The sequence below is a fragment of the Plodia interpunctella genome, chromosome 17, assembly GCF_027563975.2.
Source record: "Plodia interpunctella isolate USDA-ARS_2022_Savannah chromosome 17, ilPloInte3.2, whole genome shotgun sequence".
NCBI classification, from domain to species: domain Eukaryota; kingdom Metazoa; phylum Arthropoda; class Insecta; order Lepidoptera; family Pyralidae; genus Plodia; species Plodia interpunctella.
Genome location: NC_071310.1, coordinates 7,483,401 through 7,505,747, shown reverse-complemented (window position 1 = coordinate 7,505,747; position 22,347 = coordinate 7,483,401). Strand labels below are relative to the sequence as shown.

The 22,347-nt window shown below is 32.7% G+C and overlaps 1 protein-coding gene across 3 annotated transcripts in view; it reads left to right on the top strand.

Moving 5' to 3' along the window:
- The first annotated feature begins 6,400 nt into the window (after positions 1-6,400).
- pxb overlaps positions 6,401-22,347 on the top strand; it is a 161,149-nt gene continuing 145,202 nt past the window's right edge. The window contains exons 1-2 of one of the 3 annotated variants that reach the window (XM_053757822.2): positions 6,401-6,622; positions 7,556-7,630. The gene's annotated coding sequence lies outside the window, so the exon portion shown is untranslated. Of the gene's footprint in view, positions 6,623-7,512; positions 7,631-22,347 lie in introns of all 3 variants that reach the window. The other 2 variants (XM_053757820.2, XM_053757821.2) reach the window with 2 other exon arrangements.

The following is a 22,347-nucleotide window of genomic DNA, read 5'->3' as shown; positions in this document are numbered from 1 at the left end:
GGAAGTGTCAGTCCCACGATTAGTGTCAAATGTCAATCTTGATCGAGCCCCTCAGTCAGGGGACGACGCATAAATAACGCTTGTCGCTTCTATTTTATTTAATTCACAGTAAATTAATCCAATCGAATGACGACCTCTATGGCTTATTGATAATCATGTTGAATTGCTAATTTTGAAGTCTCAGGTTCGATCGTCGGCCTCACGGAAAACAATCTTGTATATTTGTTTGTAATATCATTCATTATAACAAAATTACTTTATATATGTGTATATATATATTATAAGACAAGATGGACAAAGGCGGACTTATCCCAGCGAGGGATCTTTTCCACCAGTCAATCGAATAGGTATCTAAAACGTTAAATATCTTTTATTGCGGGCGAAGCCGTGAAATATCAATCTGTATCGTTACATAAAACGAAAACTAAGAATCCAATTTTCGCTAAAATATTTAGAAACTATATTAACACCAGTTATGGGTAGGCTCCTAACAAGTTGTGTCTATCATGTTAAACGCACTGTCACATATATTTTACAGTATAGACAAATAAGGATTGCTAACATTTTGCACCCACGCGCCTTCGCGTCTAATATGACTTCGCGTTTTTAATAAGTCTTAAATTACGAGTTTATAAAATGTTTCCTAAATTTATAATGAGCCAAAATAACAAGGCATAACCTAAACAAACTGTTTCACAAATTATATTTTTTTTTAAGAATTGCTTTTTTATTAGGTTATATAACTCTTTATACAAAACTTATTGGATAATCGAATAACTTGGGAAGTTATTCCCTCTGGTATTTTTTCCAGTGAACTGAACTTCAAATATTAAATAAAACTCCAAAAGTGCAAAAGTTAACACAACTACGATATATTTCTAAAATCACAGCGAAAATGGAACAATTCAATTGATCACAAAGAACTAAAATTAGCAGGAAAATATACTTCTTTTTTTACATGAAATTTTTTTATTTTTTAACCTATAATATTATTTTTTAATTTTTTTGCGGCCAATGTATTTTAATAACTAAAAGGAAAACTTATACACTTATTATACAAGATAGGTAATGAATTTTATTACTTTTATGTATGACAAACTTTATTTATAGTTTATTAACTTTCCACCTATTATTTTATGTAAAAATAGGTGGAAAGAAACAAATAAAAGCACCCTAAGTTTTTTGGTTATTTAATCTGTGTATCAATTTTCATTAAAGAAATAGAAATATTTATTTTCTGCAATTACCATGGTACAATGACGCCGTAACATTGATGTTATATATATTTTTTTCAAGTAGGTAGGTATGTTTTGCATATTAGAGACATTTATGTAACATTGACATTTATGTAATAGGAAAACAATTATCTTTGAATTTTGTCTGAAATTGTCTCCTATATGTTACAGTACTAGTAAATAAACATTTTATCTATGTGGAGGGATTAGATGTATGGGTGCGGTAACCTAGCCATCGTGTAGACGCCATAAAATGGATCGTAAACATAACAAAGACAAGTACTAATTGACCACTACGTGCGTGCTTCGACGCCGTAGGCGCAAGCGCAGTTCTTCACCCAACTTCTTGATTGAGCGACAGAACGCTTCACAACACGATGCGATGCTATGCGGTTATGAACATTTACAGTATTAATATAGTCGACGATATAGGTACGTACATAATTATTAATAAGTAGGTAATTTGTTTTTTTTTTACAAAACTGTAATTTTTAGCACAAGCTTTGATTGTCGTCAGAAAGACATTGTTAAATTCAACGCATAACACAAAAATCATGTCCCTGCAGTAAATAGTTGAAGAGTTCGATCGTTGGGAGTCATACCTAGTCAGGCTTATCATAGTTAAGCATTTTCATGGAAAATGAAAGGAAAATCTAAACTTTATGCGTAATAAGGTGTAATTTTACTTGCAAGATTTAATTACAGACAGAATGGAACAGGAGAACAAAACATACATGTGGTGTGCTCTCTCTTTTTTTTTATTACACTATGACAATGGTAATAAACATAAAAGCAAAGTGGGTAACTAAATGTGAAACCAATAACGTGAACCATAGCTTACAAAGAAGAATAATGTTAAGAGAAAACAAGCATAGGTATCTTATATCAATACCCAATTAAGTAACTATTGATTTTCTTTGATCTTATCACTAACCAATCTTTTAGAGGTACCAATACGTGTGGAGAATACTCGTAAGTCTAAAGAATTGAAGTATTTGTTATGTATATTAAACAAACGCTTGCCCGCGTTTGTGCGAGAGATTTTAGAAATGAATAAAGGCTAAGGGGAACGACAGGCTCGCAGGCGGGTCCTAGTGTCTTATCGCGCAGCGTCGTCAGCTCAGTTAGGACGACAGGTAATCAATAAATATTTGACAGATACATGGCATGTACATTTAAATAATTAGAATTTCAATTGAATGTGTCGTAGATGACATTGTTTATGTTGTACTTACTAGCTTTTGCCCACAACTTCGTATGTGAGTAAAAATCCATTTCCCGTGGGAATTTCAGGAAATCCCTTCTCAGTGTTAGGAAGGACTGTCCTAGGAACCTACACACCAAATTTCAGCTTTCTACGCCCAGTAGTTTTGGCTGTGCGTTGTCTGTCAGTCAGTCACTCAGTAACGCAAGAGTTTTGTATATCTAGATTGTCTTTGGGATCCTTATCCTTGCATATTATAAAACAAAGTCCTTTGCCATGTCTTTCTGTCTGTTCGCGATAAACTCAGAAACGACTGCACGGATTTTTCCAGTAATATTTTGACAACGACAGACCTAACAGTATTCCGTACTAATATCATAAAGAGAAAAGATTTGTATTTTTGTTTTTAATGAATAAACTCTAAAATTACTAGGCCGATTTTGATGAAACTTGACACAGAGATGGACGAAGCCTATTGCAGTGACATAGGCTATTTTTTATATTATGGTTTTACCCGAGCGAAGCCGGGACGTTCCCCTAGTTAGTCATAAAAAGGTTGTCAACGCAAATTGCAGTATACACTGCAAAATATTCAGAAATAGCCACATAACACCTACCTTTAGCGAGTTCGTGTTCCATTGCTTCCAAATAAGGCTACGTCTGAACATGCAAATCACCTCGTAACCCTCCGAACATTATTATTTAACACCCGCTGTAAATGTGACTTCTCTCTTCGGCTGTTTATTCGCTCCTGAAAATGCACATCAGGCCTACCATCAACTCCCACAGAACGATTCCCAGGCAACTCAGTTCAATTTAGGAACCTAAAATGAATCGCATTCATACTGAAAATTAAGTCGATGGTACGAATTTGCGATGCAGTTCAGTGTAGGTCGTAAAGTGGATCGCGTTAAGAGATGATGGAGAAGACCCCAGAAGGCGAAATCTGGGTTTGCATTGTCACTTCTCACCATAGAGTCGGTTGGACGTGTGACGCAGCGAACCAATGACTTTGCACATACTTAGTAGTAAAGGCTCCAACTGAAAATCAGTGTATTGCTCCTAGAGTCACATCTAGATAACGTCACTGAGTTGTGGCCTGTTTAGATTACTGCAGCATACACACACATACACACACACACTTTTTGTACTTACCCACTTTTTTTTATCTTAATTTTTATTTTTTGTTATTATGTGTGTGTTTGTAGTTTTTTGAATAAACTTATTTCTATTTCTAAAAAAAAATGTTAACCCGCACTTCGCCCTCTGCCATTCATTCCTAATTTTTCCAACATTTACAAATAGACTTTTAATAGTGAGTCAAATTTGACGTTGACTTTAACCGGCGCGCCGCAATCGAGACAAAACGGCGTGCCTTCCCTTTTTCTGCGCACGTTCAAGTTAACGTCGTTATAAAGCTATCGAATTATAAATGCAGTGAATGATGTCGGAAATAATATTATAAACAGTTTGGCAAATAGTAAAATACAATAATAATAATTAAAAGGAGATACATAATAATAATAATGTAGGCAAGATCCTCTATATCCATACTTCTATACTAAGGTTATGAATGTGAAAGCCTGTCTTTTGAAAGCCTTTGACGACCTCAGTGGCGCAGTGGTAAAGTTCTTGCCACTGAACCGAGAGGCCTCGGGTTCGATCCCCGGTCGGGTCATGATGGAAAATGATCATTTTCTGTTGACCCGGGTCTTGGATGTTTATCTATATATGTATTTGTTATAGAATATAATGACGTTGAGTATAATGACGTATATCCCATAACACAAGTCTCGAACTTACTTTAAGGCTATCTCAATCTATGTGATTTGTTCCAATATATATTTATTTATTTATTTGTCTATCAGTCTGAGATCTGAAATGCCGCGGATGGCTGCGGTGGTAAAGATTATTGCGCCACTTCTTCTTCACCTGCGCTTTGAAAGTCGGCAGTAGACTGAGATTATGTAATTTTTTGACGTCAATAAGTGATGTATACTCGTATCATCCTAAATTGAATAAAGACTTTTGAATTTGAATGAGGGTGAAAGTTTATAGGACAATAATACTTGATTGCAGCGGACAGAGCTGCGGGCAACAGTTAATAATGAACAAAAATATGCTCAACTGCCTAAACAAACATAATTCGTGGGTTTCGACGTATAGTAGTAGTATCTCGGGCATCACATCCACTGATGGATGATAAGAAAAAGACTGAAAGAGACAACATAATTCGGCCGAACAGGCATGGTCTCAATAGCACTGACCCAGAATGACAGTGGCGTGGGTTCAATTCCCGCGCGATTCCAGAATTTTTTTATCTCATTATTATTGTCAAAATTAAATTAAAATGGAATTGTTACATGTATAACAAATCCATTTTAACGCAAATATGATTTCTATGTATACATAAACTTCAAAATAGACAAATGAGGGAGAGAGTGAGCGTGAGTATTGTACAGCTAAACAAATTTTGCTCCCGTCACAGATCCAAGTGGAACAAGATCCAGTAAAGATTCAGAATGGGCCCAGCAATCCAATGCCATGGAATGCTATATTGTATTTGAATCACCTCCTTAGCTTGCCTTTTATGAAAGATGAGATTATCCACACTTTATGGGACTTAACCATTCACTACGGGTATTTTGTTTTGTACTTGGAGTGTCTTGTTAGCAGCTTTTTGTAGCTCTATTACTAGGTAATTTCCATTAGAAAGGATACGCGTTTGGTCCTATCGGTATCTCTCTTTAATAATATATACTTCCATACGTAACATTATAAATTTGAAAGTCTGTCTGTCAGCTTTCATAGTTAAACCGGTGGACCGATTGTCGTGAAATTTGATATACATAATATGTAGTTAAAATTTAAAAAGACGTCGTTCGAAAATAGGCTACTTTTTCCCAAAAATTTATTCCCGTATGACTGTAACGGGGGATGAAAGTTTGTATGAAAATTATTATTCTATTCAATATATTGCTATTCAAATGGTTTTACCTATTCATAAATCGAGTAAGGTTAAAAATATAGGTTAAAATGCGCGCGGCGCGGCGTGGGTAGAAAACTCATAACTAAATAAAATGTGTATCATTCGAGGATTATTCTATCCATGTACAAAGTTTCATTGAAATCTACTAAGTAGATTTTGCGTGATTGAGTGACAAAATCTTTTCACACACACATGCAAGTTTTCTCATTTATGATAATATTAATGAAATAACTCTGATATTATTTTTAACAATATTAGAGCTTTAGATTTGAAATATTTAATTTCGTTTATTATTTTTTCAAATAAGAATCGTATAAGAAAAAAAATTATGTAATCCTTCTAATATTATAAATGCGAAAGTTTGCGAGGATGTGTGTTTACTTATAATAGGTACCAATATGTTTGTTACTCTTTCACGCAAAATGTACTGGACGGATTGTTATGAAATTTGATACGAGTATACGTATAGAATATAAGCTGGAATAACGCTGAGAGTAAAGCTCCGCGACGCAGCTAGTAAATCCATATATTTTATCTCAAAGTTGTAGAATATTATGGCATCTTTGAAGATTATAAATTCACATTGATAGCAACCATATAACATCGGTATCAAAAGACCAAACAATTATATCCGTACAAACTTGATCATAAAATTGCTTTATCGTCCATAACAATTAAATAAAATTGCCCACAATTCAGGTCAGTTAAGTCATCAATTCATTAATAGTATAAAATAATAGCCCAAGCCCTGCTAGCCGCGAGGCATCACTTACGCCTTATGCACTCTCACAATCTCAACCTGCATAGACAAAACCCCTTGGTGCAGCTATCTCCCACCCTACCTGTCATCTGTCCTTATCTCTCCTATCAGGCTCTAGCGCATCTTCCCTCTCCCACCTCAAAATTACATTCGGTCGTTTTCGTTTATGCTCGGATGCAATAGCCGGTGTGGCCGCTACCAAACATGATTTCAGTCAGTCTTTCTCCAACTGTCGACGGAGGTGCTACGCGCTGCCGCCCTCCGAAGCCGCGTCCGTAATATCGTATTCTCAGTGCATCGACTTGTTTATATAGGGATGTTTATTCCCAGATAGTGCGCCCTACAAACCCAGCGTGGAATACTGTGTTGTGACTCAGTGAATGTCCAGACGCAATTTCGCTCATTTTTTTGTGAAAGTGCCGGTCGGTTTGATGGTCAGTATTGCAACTGTATATGCAATGAGATTTTATTGTAAAAACATACGTGTCAATATATTAGAAATGCCAGTTTAACGACTCAGATGTTTTAATGGAAGACAGAAAATCAAATAACACAACGCCCGAACGGAAGCATGAAATATTTAGTTTCAGCCAACGTGTTATGAATTTTAGTAACATACCGGCAGCGGAACATGATATGATACTTGTAACTGGAAATACACAAGTTTAACTTGTTACAGATGAAAATTAAAAATTATAAGTTTTAGCTTTTCAAATGCTAGTTGGAATGAAAAATCTAAACGTGTCTGAATTAATTGATTTAATTTATAAAGAACTATCTCATTAGAAACGTGTGGGTGGATTAAAGATCACCAATGAGGAAGCAGGTTTAAAGATGAACATGTAACAAACAATTCATTATAACAATAGAGTATTGTTTGTGATTAAGACGGTGGTTTTTGTTGCTTAAATTAGTTCTTTGTGCAGGTTTATCCGTGGGCTAGACAATATTATTCCGCTTAATTTCATTAATGATTTATTGTTAAGAGAATTCTAATTATCAATCTTCGAATGGTTATGAAGGAAATTCTATTAATGTGCTTTGGCGCAATTGTTATAACTCTTTGAAATTTATGACGAGGCTTATTATAGTCTGAGTATAAAACAAGTAATTATTAAGAATATAATATCTGTGGATGTTTATCGCTGTTTTGATATTGAAAATTAATAATTTAATGATCATTAAAGCATCTGATTTGTTTACAAACTGTTTTATTGCAAAATTAAAATAGCATTGTTTATATTTAGTAAATAATTGGAGATATATTATGAATAGTTGTGAAAGTTAAATCAAATCTTATTGCATCGTTGCGAATAACTGGCAGATCGACTGAAATACTAAAATAATTTGATTCTTTAAGGAAACAGACTCAACATACCCATTCCAATAAGATCTGTGACATGTGTCAATTTTATTCGAGCTTCTCCAGTGTGTACTGACAAGTAAGTTAATTATTTATTTATTTTAAATTATTTAAGTACCTCATAATATTCTTTATTTATGATTTTTTTTGCATTCTTAAGTTTATTATCTGCGCTCCGGAGATTCGCTCCTCTCGAGGATATCGGGCAATGATACAAAATAATGACGTTGACCAATTTTCATCAAAAGCATACAGTAATTTTTTTTTACCGAATACACACTATCGGCGAACTTAGATCCCAAAGCGAATCATACTTATTGTATACATACTTAATTGTGTACCTAATGTGTATAATTAGGTTAGCTTTATTACTGTGCAAATGAGATGGGTATAGGTATGTATTGATTCTATGAGATCGAACCTACGTTTCCATTTATATTCCTGGTATTTAAAAGTAGTTTGAAATCGCGAAGTTTTGTAAATTGTTTGTCGATAGTAGGTATATATAAGTTTTAAAATAACAAACGTACCACCTAACAAACAAGTATAATACTAATTAGGCTTAAATAGGCTAAGGGCTAGGCTAAGGGCTAGGCTAAGGCTTTTCTATATGACTATCGTTCAGAGAGTAAAATGGAGTTCATTATAAAATTATTTTTTAATTCCAAACTTCCGCATTTATCTTTTTTATACTACTTTCTCTCTCTCTCTCTCTCTCTCAGTATTTTCCCGGTTTCTTCCGCAGCCGTTGAGTGTCGGAGCTCAGGATTTTTTTATACTACTGAGCAAGCGAACAGGCATTCGGCCCACCTGATAGGAGCCTATAATATTAGTTACTTTTCGTGAAATATTGAATCTTATTATAGTTACCATGTGATATGAACAGGTTATTTAAATAATATAGGAGTAGAGGCAGTGAAATGACTCAAATCACTTTGATCTTCACCCACACAATGGCTGGAAACAGTGGCGGGAAATTCTCCGAAATCATGTCCAAAACTTCATTGTACAAAAATACGTTACGCAAAATAAAACTATTTTCAGAAATTATCAGGAAAATGTCCTAAAAAGATAAGGATTTAGAAAATGTTGTAAATTATTTGTTTTCCTATCTTATCTAGTGTGTTAACATTGCTAATATTAGTTAAGAGATTTCATTCCAGTCGCCTAAAGCATGTGATATGACTTTTACGACTAAACACATACACACTAGCGAGATAAACTGTCAACCAATTAATTTTCAATTTGTCTAGTTTCAATAGTTTTAATAATTTAGCATTAAATTGTCTAGTTTAAACAACTGATAGCAAATCGAATGGCCACATTAAGCTTTCTATAAAAAGTTTGGCAAAAGAAACTTAACTTAGAAAAAAAATACTATTACAATATACTTACAGCGACCTTGTGTATTGGTCAGCCAGTGAGCTTCAAATATCATGTAGATATTACTAGGTTACTACTGTGTCTTGTTCTGCATGAAGTAGGGAATTGGACCCTAGGCTCCGACCTCCAGTGGCTGCGAAAGAAACGAAAATAACGCTTAGAGAGACTTCTGTGTCCTTTCGTGGTTCAAGGATTATTATATATAAGCCACAATCTTACCTATAACTTCCCGTACACTCATCAAAAAATGTCACGCTTCCAGCTCCTGACTCATCCCTTTTTTTAAAGTATTCAACAAACATTTTATCAGCTCACTGATAATGGAATACTATATACGCCACATCCGTTCCTTTCATACGAACAATTCTTGGCCCACCTTGCATTGCTGGCCAACTTGTGTGTAGTGATGCCTATTGCTAGGTCACTATCGATAGATTATCGATATTCCATCATTAGCGGAAATATAGTGATAGTTACTTTAGGTCGTACACAGAGAGATAGACCTGGTGATATCTTCCCTTCCGCTCATATAAGAAAGAGATGTCTTCTATTTCATTTGGTAAAATTTCAGTTTATAATATAGTATTCTTCATCTTTGCGTTAGTCAAATAAAATAAATTAATAGTGTGAGTCGTGTCGTATCAAGAAATGGAGCATTAAGAAATGGAGAGAGAAAAATGGAAAGAACTCCACGGACAAGAGCCTCGTTTATCACTATTGGAAGTATCGAAAAAATATCAATAGTATCGGTTGTGTATAAAACTATAGTATATAAAATATTATGACTTTCTAGTTGAGTTTGCTATCGATATATTTATTAATTTATTAAGGTACACCAAGAGTATTTACATACAACATTCGACATAAAACACTTAAATTAAGTTCTAATGTAAACACTAATTAGTGTTAGTGGCTTCCAAAACTGTAACTAATCTTCATAGCTATTGTAATCCATATTATATCGATAGTATTAGTTGTGAATATGACTATCGATATACCAACTGATTCGAGGTAAAATATCGATAAAATTATCGATAGGTCGACATCTCTACTAGTATGATATGATGGATGTGTGACGTGCACATCGATAGCAGTTGTCTGTCTGTCCATATTCTTGACTTCTTATTTGTATTCCTAGTCTACTGTTGTCGTGTTTGATCTTGTTCTAATTTTTTTGACGGTGTCTTCAAATAGGATCTGTTTTTGAGAAGTTTAATGGGGTGTTACAAAAACCACCAAAAAGTTGTGAGATTTACGTGTTTGGAGAAAAGACTGCGGTGAAGTTTGTTGCGCCGCTGATTGGAAGTGACGTCAATAAGCGATATACTCGTATGTGTATCATTCTAAGTAGAATATATAATTTTGTATTTGAATCAAAGTCATAAAACTGTACAAACAATTGCGGTCTTAATGAAAAGATTTAAGTAATAATTACCTATTATATATAATTAGTATGTATTTATTAAACTTAGTTTTATATATTTATGTAGTTTATATTATTATTTCTTATACTATGTCTATATTTAAGTTTATCACTGTCATATTTCTCTTTTTTTTTGTACACGCCAATACCTCTCCTTTTAATTTTTTCATTCGCAGGTATACTGAAGGATATTCCTATAGAAATAATTAGTATCTTTGTACTTAGTTTCCTATTTGTAATTTTTACATTTACATGTCAGAGATTTACACTGTTATATTGTGTGCATAAGTAAATATTTAGGTTTTTTTTTTCATACAGCTAGTTAATAACTTATTTTAGGTAACAGATAAAATTCCTATCAGATGAAAAGGTCTTGAGTTATATTTCTTCACAAATATTTTATTGAGACTCGTTGATCCATAAATAACTCAAAGCTATGGAACAAAATTCAAATGCTTAAGAAAAAAGAAATATGGTCAAGCGTAGGTGTACCACTGCTTATAGAGTTCAGTATAATTAAATAAAATATTAATAATAAGTGATTTTAGAATCCGATGTTGAGAATAATAGACAAATATAAACACCAACATTAATAAAACAAATTAATTAAACAAACTAGGACAATTTTTTATTCAGTTCGTTTACATTTTATTTGATTAAAATAGTAGCAGTAAAATGTAATGAAATATATAATAAAAGGTAAAAAAAGTAAATATAAATTATAAATGAATTTTGTTTTTTTTTTAAAAACAAAATTCAGTCTTTAGATAAAAATTAAATACATAGATTATCATGATGTTAGTAAAATCATTTTATCAGTGCTTTACTTTATCGAATGATTACAACCCAAAATACATGCATTTTATGGCTTTTGCATATGGAATTGTGTCATAAAATAAAATACGCAAAGAATATAATGATTTTGTTTTAATCTACAATACCTACATTTAACTTTGAAACAATTTAACAATATAATAATTTCTTTTTTATATTTTACTTCATCCAAAAGATTCCTTTTATACTCAACACGGAACCCTACAACATCGACCTCCTTTCATTTAAGATCATTAGAGTTTTGAGGATGGAAAATAAACAAGCATTCCTTCTTTGCCCTTAGAAGATTAGAAGCCGTTGATGGCAAAATAATATAATTTGATTCATAACCATTGATACCTTCTTTTCATCAGCCCACGCCGGTCGGAACAAATTTTTATTTTCTGAACGTCCAATAGTCTATTTGGTCTTTGATGTTATACATTCTTATAAATTATTGTACAATTTAACGACTGAAAAATAGAAAAATTAAAATCATCATTTTATAATGTGTTTAATACAATTTGTTACCAGCAACTTGGTAACATATTTACACAAAGTTTGTGAGGATGTATCTACGTGTGTGTATTATGTTTATTACGCTTTCACGCAAAATCTACTGAACGGATTATTATGAAATTTGGTACATGGATAGTACATAACCTGGGATAACACATAGGATACTTTTTGTCCCATAATTCGCATAGGAGCGAAGCCCCGGGCGCAGCTAAAATACATAACTTAAAATACATAACTGTTTCTAACATAAAATACATAACTGTTTCTGTACTCATGTTAACACACTTGTAGCGTATGGTTCCGCCCTATAATAGGACCACTCCACATCGATATTGTAAGAGGCGACTACCAGACACACAGCATGGGTAGCTGATAACAATAGCATTCCCAAGGAGGGTTGACGTCAGGCCGTTTGTAAAATTTTTAATTTCAATTTCAGTATCCCCGATCTTTCACGTTTGATTCCTGAGCAAAATTATTCCCCAGTTATAAATTTAAGTTCTCTGTATCCGATTGAAATTCTCACCGAGAAGTAATCGCTTGATCGGACCAAGTTAGAAGTAGGTAACTTAATGCTATTCGAGACGTGTCACTACATTTATCCAAACTGGAAGATCAGGCACGACTTTAATGTAAAGTAAAAACGTTTACAGATATGCCACTTCAGTATGTTACCAATGCTCACAGGATAATTTTAATTTTATCTACAAGCATATTTTTATTGTCAGGAAATTAGTAGTATTTTCCGGTTACGAATAGAACGGTAAACAGGTTTTTAAATTCAAAATGGAACAAACTATACAGTAATCAATTACTTGGCTGACATATTAAAATTACTCTAATGGGCTCCGACCACGCCGAATACAAGGTATTTAAATTTAACAGCTACGTTAAATAAAAAAAATTGTCCTCTTAATTTATATGTAGTCATATTCTAAGATGTTCTAGTTCGGTTCCTTCAGATAAACGTTACGTAGTATTTAAACGCAAATCTGTTGCATTCTGCATCTATCATAAAAGGTTTACAAATTCGTAAAGCGGTCATAAACATTTTTGCTCAATGTAAGCTGTTGCTTTCTGACATTTTTTTAATGTGATATATACCTGTCCACTGTATACCTTGTAGCGGTACCGATAGCAATGCAAGTACATATAAATCTCAAGAATATATTTTAACTTGCTAATGGTACGGAATGGATTTCAAATTCGACTCAATCCAGTTTTAGCGCTGGATTCGAGCTGCTGTACTCGTAAATATTGACTATTTATCCATTTTACTAATAACTAGCGACCCGCCCAGGCTTATTCTAGGCTGTCACTCCTAAAGGTATCGTCTATCTCGAAGCTGAATGTCATCAAAATCGACCCAGTACTTTTTGAGTTTATTAATTACAAGCAAAAATACAAATCTTAATATGGAATATAATATTAGTATGGAAGTATGCATTGAGCTTTTTCAGGCTTTGCTTTGGCCCTGAAATAGAGATGTAATGTAGTACCTGCGATTATTTTTACTTTGCTATATACTGCGCATAACACGTCTCCCATTTTACTAGTTATTTATTGTAGTCAAAAGTACAATAAATAACTAGTAAAATGGGAGACGTATGCTTTATTTATTGTTATGTAACATCAGTGGCTATTAATTGTATTTATCCTTAAAATTCTGTAGTGCTACTAACTTAATTAATTATTTTACCAATTGGAAAGATTATTTCTATTTAGCTGTTACTTTATGAATAATTGTTACGTTCCAGATTTTTCTTTCTAATGTACAATGCGAAATATAACATAAATTCTTTGCAATACATGTTATTAATATACACAAATTCCACTCATACTATAAAAGTTGTCAGTTCCACTTATAATTAAACAATTAATATGCGTTATTTATCAAAAAGAGGTACATTAGCATCGCGGCCTGGGCCATAAAGTTTGGCTTTATCTTTAACTGCTTCTGGATTGTGAATACTAAATACCGTTGAATCCCAAAGTTATATGCGAGTGATTATAACGACAAATCCCTTAATTTACGTCCCGACCCTACCGCAATCATGGAAGCCGAATTAGTGATGGGCAAAGGTTTGTCTAAACTCTGTAAAATTACAAATTACACAAAATTATAAGCGCGAAAAGAAACCTAAATGGCAGTCATGTGATTCTCAAATCTGTACACACTGCTTTCATAGTCAGATATAGCTATAAATCACTGTAAAAACAGCGATAGAAGATAATAATAACATCTATCATATTTTAAAACTACACGTTTTTATTAAAATCGAACCCTAGTCCAAGACGTCTAAATAATTTTCTCGTTTTTTATATAGCTCGCATTCTAAATTTAATCACGTTAAAAGTTTTTACAAATCTATTATTTATCAAGTTACTATTCAGACTTACCCAAGAAATCAACTGAAAGTTAAATTACAATTACAGGCTTTCCTAGCTCGAATCATGAACTCGAGACAGCAGCTCGAGTTCACAACTCAGTCCGTTTTTCACATCACTAACCCGAACGATAGTATACTACATGTGCGCCATCGTTCTTTGAATAGATAATGTTCTATGTCCGAGATAATGATGCGAAGTTGGGAATGGAACCACTCATTAGGGAGATTTAGCTGATGACAGTCTTCTTAAATGTGCAAATAATGTCTAATGAGTTTGAAAGAAGTTCGCTGAAACATCTGCATTTGGATGATTGATGATGTTTCCAACAATAGCGCTGGATTGGTATTTAGCATTGTTGTGAATAATTTTAAACACTCACTAAAACCTTTAAGCGCTTGTATTTACTTTCCTGTATGTAACTTCGACTGTAGTGATATAAAACAAATATATATTGAATATGGTGAATAGTGTTATCTTTTTTAATTTGTTAATCCCGAAATTGACAAAGGTCTTTCGAAAACTAATCTACTATACTATAAACCAATCTATAATATATTAATCTATAATACTATAAACCAATCAAATAAGGTGTAGCTATTCAAAAATAAATTGTAGTTGTACACAACTACAATTTATTTTTGAAACAGTATTTGACAAATTCTAATACAATACATAATTTTATATTTCGTTTTATACTAAAACAAGTCTACCTAGATTAAGATGAAAAAATTGTACATCCAACAAAAGCAAGCCAAAAGCAAGCCATTCCATAGTTGTTAAAAGTTTATACCTGTAATCATAATATCATCCATAAAATCCATCGAACATTTCCTCAATAAGCCAAAGATTTTCCGCTACCAGCAAATGTTTACAAATGATTACTAAAACATCTAAACTGTGTTTAAACTAAACTGATTTGGTTTATTTTTAATGCTTTGATCCTACCATCATCCCGTTTGATAGCTGGGGGAACGCGGTTCTAATTTCGTTGATAGATGTACTAAACTCTTTGGTTTATTGGACCGTGTCATTTTGATGTCTTTCATTGACGCTCATCCATCTGCATCAAGATTTTAAACAATCATCGAAAACTTGAGAGAAAAGGTCCCTTTTGCAAAGGGACATTTGCTAAATAGGCTTACATTTAATATATTTGGGGTTGCGTTTCATTCTTTAAAGGTATCTACTCTTACGATTATGTCACGTATCTATGTTTGATTATATCGATTTTTATGCATCATAGTGTTTGCGTAATGATATTGATTTCTTCTTTTTTTGATCGTGAATCATAACTGAAAATAACACGTTAATTTTCTGATGATCTAAATGTGATAAAGTTTACCATGTCACATTTTACTATAGGCAGGGCGCCGATCTTATGGGAAGTAGTCACTGCAGCCTATGGATGCCTGCAACCATAGTAAACCTTAGTTACACTACTTCTTTCATCATTCAAGCCGGAACACAAACAAGTAAGCAGTAATGTTTGGCTGCCGAAATAGATGAGATATAATTATTTTGTAAATTATGTAGGATGATATTTTATACTAAAACAACATTAATTTAACAATACCTACAAGTGTGTTTTCTTAATAAATATCTATGATATATTTACTGTTAGTAATTTCCTTATTACATACAACCTTTGCTAAATTATATTTCGTGTGGAGTTGGGCGAAGTTTGATTGCACGTGATTACATTCTCAACTGTAGCTGAAGTACATACGGTAAGTGCTTCAGTCTTATTAGTAAGATGGACGAGAAATTCTTCAAATTTCTCGGCTTGGAAACGACATTAGAAGTTGTTGATGGATATTTTTAATGTAATCTACATTGTATTTGATAATAACAATCTATGTATAATTTGCAGATTTAAGGTTATGACGAAATGAATACATAATAATATTATAATTTAGTTTTTGAATTCTAATGTTATAATATTTTCCTGCTTTCAGATAAATTATTTCTGGATAAGGAACGGAAATTTGTAACATGAGTCCTATATTATATGATGAATAAGCGCACGTGCTTATTTGATGTTACATTATCAGAGTTTCTTATACTACTGAGGTTATTGGAAGGCTATTATTTAACGTGTAGAAAATAATGTAGATCCGTTTCTAGATCTGTTTTATATATCGCTTTAGAGAAATATATAATTTCAATATTTCTATATCGACCAAGAAATAGAAGCACTAGAATTATCTTGCCACAAATTGAATTCCAATATTACTATCTGAAATCTTAGGTGACAAATTAGGACTGTTAATGATCTTATATCTATTCTATTGTGGTAAATTTTGCCGATTTTTCGACATAATTTTTGTCGATGAACTTTTTAATATCGGACAAGATCGAAGATCTTAACTTGTTACATCCACCGCATCGGGAGGATGCCTTAAGTTTTTTAATAAAATATGTAAGTACGGGGGCCATTTCCACTTTTACGATGTCATCAACTTCTTCTAGAAAGTTCGTTATTCTCCAACGTTTATTGTTAATTTCGGATTCGAATTACAAATATTGTTGGAATAAGAATTTTGATGTCAAGATTTATTATTAGGCTTCATATTGGAAACATTGTCTATATATTTTTCAACAGTTTCAATAGATCAGTTTGAATAGATATCAAACTATTTGATTTATAATATAGGTATATAGTTACGATCTATTGCAATGCAAACATTATTTGGTGTTCGAAATTAATTATAGTGCACAACCAGCGAAACTGTTGTTATCGGCGTTTTGTTTGCCAAATTCAAAACACTATCGTTAATGAAATACTCGAAAATCCAATATTTGTCTTCCTGTTTCATTGTTTGCTAACAATTTCAGAATAACCGGGTATCGTTTATGTTCCAATTTACAATCGCTAACCAATAAGTGACCTCTTTTTTGAGGCGGTGAACTGTGTTAAAGCAATAGTATTGTTTTATAGATTATTCAGTGGGTAGCTGTTTAAAGTACGTAAAGAGTGTGCCAACCCACAATGGGAAACTGATCAAGAAAATATATATATATGCGCATATGTATACAATAGAATATATTATGCGAAAGTTTAACTGAACAAAAATTACATTTACTTAAACGAAACCTATAAAGTTGATATTATTACGTGTTTTAGAACTAACTGGATTATGTTTGAAGAAGAACTTAGAGGAGACTTATAAGAAATTTTAAATATATACCTTATTAGGTCTAAAAACATCCTTCAAAGTCGGATTGTCCCCCTCACAGTTCTTTAAGTAGGTACCTATATTTAAATGTACTGGTGGCCTCTTAAACTCCAGCATTCAACTGACCACAGAGTATCAAACGAGATTGTAATCAAATTAAACGTTACATAAACAAATCGAGCCAGGAAGCATCTATTAACACTTGCCCATTAGACGTAATGAAAGGGCCACTCCATAGAACTGGAAGAACAAATGAATGAAAAGCCTTTTGTAACTCTGTTATTTTTCAACGTCCACAAAATTCTCTGTCGTGACATTTTTAAGGTTAGGCGGCAAACACATTTGAAATCAAATTCTTATTGGAGATTAATAAAAAAAACTATTGAAATCTATTTTAATTTGATTTTAAGTCGCGGTCCCTGAAAAATATCTGATTATAGCAACTACACGGTTAGTACTTCAAGATCAGAGGCCCGATTCTCATGCAATCAAAGTTGACTTCATCAAGAAGGTTCTGCTACTGTTTCTGCTTTTACAAAAAAAACAACGTTAAAAAGATCTAGCGAACGCATCGATCGATCGAAGATTTTCACTTGTAAATTTTCATATAACGATCGAAAAAAATTGGGGAAAATTGATGAAGAGAACTTCGATTGTGTGAGAATCGGGCCCCTACATAATTACAATGTCGTCTACATACACAACATGTTCTAGCATGACTTCGTACGACTTACGTCGACAACACGACGGCGAATACGCGAACAAAATAAACCCGGTAAACTATTGCACTCACTCCTGAAGAAAACGTGTAAAAATTCCCACAACAATAGCTATTACTTAACCGCTATTTTCGTCGCTTGAACGAAGTTTTCATAGATAGTTTCTCCCCGCCCGACCGTTCAAAACTTCCGTTCGCCACAGAAAAACAGATCACCATTTGCACTGAATTTGTAATAATGACTTAAACAGAAGTGCCGCTGCGATTTTTTAATTTGAAAATTAGCGGGCAGTTTCGGCTTCGGGAAGAAATACAATAAAAGCTTTGCCCGCGGCTCGCACGCGGTAATTTCAGTTCTTAAAAGAAATCAAAGTAAATTTCAAGTTATTCTTTTATCACAAATTCTTAGACTGGTCTAAGAATATGTAATAAAAGAATAAACTTAACCTTTGTCAGAAATCACACTATCACTATGGTATATTAAAAACAAAAATTGTACTAGTATAATAGTACTATATACTAGTACAAAAAAAATATTTATGTACCATGTGGTGGCTAGTCCATACAAAAAAAATATTTCTCGAAAACTACAATTTCGATCGAAAAATGACTGAATGAATGAATGAATGAATGAATGTTTTGTAATATAAAATGCGTACTTGCGTAAAAAAAATATGAACATAAAACTTTGACTTTGACGCGAATATCGAATATTTTTATTAGAAACTGAACTGAACCAGTGTACGACAAATAAGACATTGTGTCAGTTCTATAGACGTATAATTTTAAATTCTACGATTCTCAATGATTTATTGCGTAAATATTGTACAAAATTTGTCGTAAAACTGACTTTATGGGTCTCTATTTGAAATTTCCAGCATATTATATTACAATACTGATTAAATTATGGGCCCATAAACAAGAAAGGGAGCTTATGACGTAACCGGAGGCAGTTACTGGCAATAATGATTTGTGTTACTTCGACAAAATGTAATTAATAAGTAACATAACGATCATAACATTATTAATGTTCAGGAGATATTGTATACCTACAAGACAAAGACGACGAAAACAATTTTGTTTGTAAGACACATACTTTATAATTTGTACACATAGTTTATACTGACTTCATCCTAACTAATATTATTAATGCGAAAGTAAGTTTTTTTGTTACCTCTTCACGCTCTACGTAGGTAGGTATCTACTCAACCAATCTTCTTGAAAATTTGCATACTTATAGTTTGAAGTATGGAGAAGGACATAGCTTTACCTTTCATACAGAAAAATTAACGTGGGCGAAGCCGCGGGCAAAAGCTAGTTCTTATATAAAATAAAGCGTTTAAAATTTTAACATCGGTCAAAATATTTTTCGCAGTCACCATTCAACCGTAGCAATCGTTGACAATAATTCAATTAAAAAATTTAAATGATGCGAAAAAAAAAATGTTGAAAATTTTCTCACTGCAGGGAACAAAATGGTTTATTCAAATTTATTGAGTACTAGCTACACCACGCGGTGTTGCCCGCGTATTATTTTTAAATAAAACCTATTCTTCTATGTACAATAGCGCTATTTACTTTACAAAGAAAGATTGACTATCAGATTTTTTGATCAAATCCTATGGGAATCGCGTTGTTCGACACAAAAAGTAATCTAATATATGTATATCAGTTTCGATACCAAAGTTCATAAAAATTGGTCCAGCCATTTGACCGTGAAGACATTACAAACTCACAAACTTTCGCCTTTATAACATTAGTTGGCAAAGCACTTTTTAATAAAATTAATAAAGCATTTCATTTCAACACGCGTTACTCATAACTTGAAATAATACCTATTTCCCAATTTTTCTCATGTTCACAATATAGACTTTTAAAAACAACATCCCATAGTGAATAACCTTAGAATTCTTCCAGATAATCGACAACATACTAGTAAATAAAATAGACGCGGTATATTTACTGTGAGTGATTTAATTTAGATAACTTCAACCGTGAAGTTAATTAAAGAATTAGCAATAAGTGTTTCGCATGAAATCCTACTTTATTACAATACTTATCGCGCCACGTAACTGCTGATACGATGTGTATGTTCAAGAAATAAATTTTTGTACACGCGGACAGGTTTTAGTTTAATAAAATCCTATCTTCTCTATATTGAAGTAGTCTTCTTCTACTAAAATTATAAATGCGAAAGTTTGTGAGACCTGTATGTGTGTATATATGTATGAATGAGTATGTGTATGTATGTATGTAAGCATGCATGCATGCATGTTTGTAAAAATCTACTGGACCGATTGTTATGAAATTTAGTACATGGGTAGAGTATGACCGGGAATAACACATAGAATTCTTTTTATCCCGAATTCCCACGGGAGCGAAGCCCCGGGGCGTAGCTAGTAAGTAATAATGCTTCTCTGGTTGTCAAAATAATACGTGCCATTATTCGGCCTGACAAAAACCGGTTAGGATAGATATATGAACTTTATATTGAAAAAAAATATATAAGTATATAAGTATAATCACGCAGTAGGTACGAAATTAAGACGAACACGTAAATTATTTCAAGTATTTACTCCGCGGCTAATTACTGAGCTCTCAAATTGTGTGTTTTTCACGTAGAGAACATTTTGAACGCATTAATTTATGTAATACTAATTCAACGAAATATTAATATAACAATTTGGCATTGGTGAAAATTTTTAATATAAACATTAAGGTTTTAATTAAATAATTCATCAATGTTTCAAATTTTTTCTATCATAAAAACTTGTGGTTTATAATATTATAATAAAACACGACAAAATCATATTCATTTGAATTACACTAAATTAGCCATTTTTGAATTCCATAACAGGTAAGTTTATGGGCCTGGCTTCATAAACATACTTCTGTATCAAATTACAATAAGAATCAGGATTGACTTGATCACTATCTGAATATATCTCCATTTAAAATAATGAAATTGGTTCTAAAATAAATTCTGGTAGACATATTTTTCTTTTAGTTTTTATTTTCTTTTAAATGTCTAGTTGGTGACTGCATTTGTCGTTAAGAATTGGTGATTTGAACGGGTAAAATACTTATACCTATATAAAATGTATTTCAAATGTGTGTAAAGGTATTTATATAATCAAACACGATAATTAAATGTCACTTCAATTTATTGCTCGTTACGCAATGTAACATTTTCGTTTTGATTAAAATATTCCAGGAATTCTTTTTACTATAGATAAATAAAAAATACCCGTGACATTTTCATGAAAATCGGTTCAGCCGTTCCAAAGTTGTAGGTAGCGAAATGAATATTCAATGTCGGGAGTTTTATAATTTGTATGTTTGCCGCTAATAATTCATTGTCAAGATTTGACTATTATTTTTTTTTTTTGTAAATACACAGACAGATACACAGGTACACAAATACATAGACACGTTAAACTTTTAACACGCCTCTTTTTGCGTCGGGGGTTAAATAGTTGACAATCTTGCAGTTAAATAGTTCTTGTCAGACTGTACTAAATATATGTTTTGTACAAATATAAATTTACTTATGTAACTAACTATAAAAACTATAATTAAAACAATCGTGACCAATACGCACGCTTATAAAAATACCACATAACAAAGACATTGTGTTTTCATAAAATTTAATTATCTCCTCAGGTTCGATGAACCGCGTCGGCCATTTTGCTGTCAACGGCCCATCAAATTGTTGCAAATTCGCCACTATTATCATGGTGAAAAAGTCCAATGTGACTCAATGGAAGGTCATTGTAGTATAGTACATTGGTATTGACAGCACATCAAAAACACAGGAAAGTAATTATTTTACATAATGTATTTAATTAATTTAAAAGAAGAATCAATGTTCTAACATAATTCTCTAGCTTGAAGTATGCTTAAATTTTTTAATGGATGGGTTTTATTGTAGTTTGTGAAGTCACCTTGAATAGACCATATACCGGCCGCAATAGTGACGAATTTACAATGAATTTGGGTTGTGCTGTTGTCTGTACCTCGGTTTACATTAATTAATGGTCTGAAAACCAGTTGCCAGGTGGGCGGTGGTCGCGTGAGGTGAGTGCTTGCGATTCTCTCGCGGTATAGGGTTCCGTGGGAATAACCATCAATATGTTGTTATATTTCTAGGATTAATCTACTTAATTACAGATTTGATATCTCACAAAGTATTATAGGCTAAAGGACTCCGCTGTTCTTCAAATTTCATCCACATTAAAAACAGTTAAACCAATTTTTTACGAGTTATTTTGTACAATATTTAGATATAGCTTTTGGCCGCGGCTTCACCCGCGTGAGCTTCTCTGCGAACGCGGATAATAGACATGATTTTCATACAAACTTTCACCCCCAAT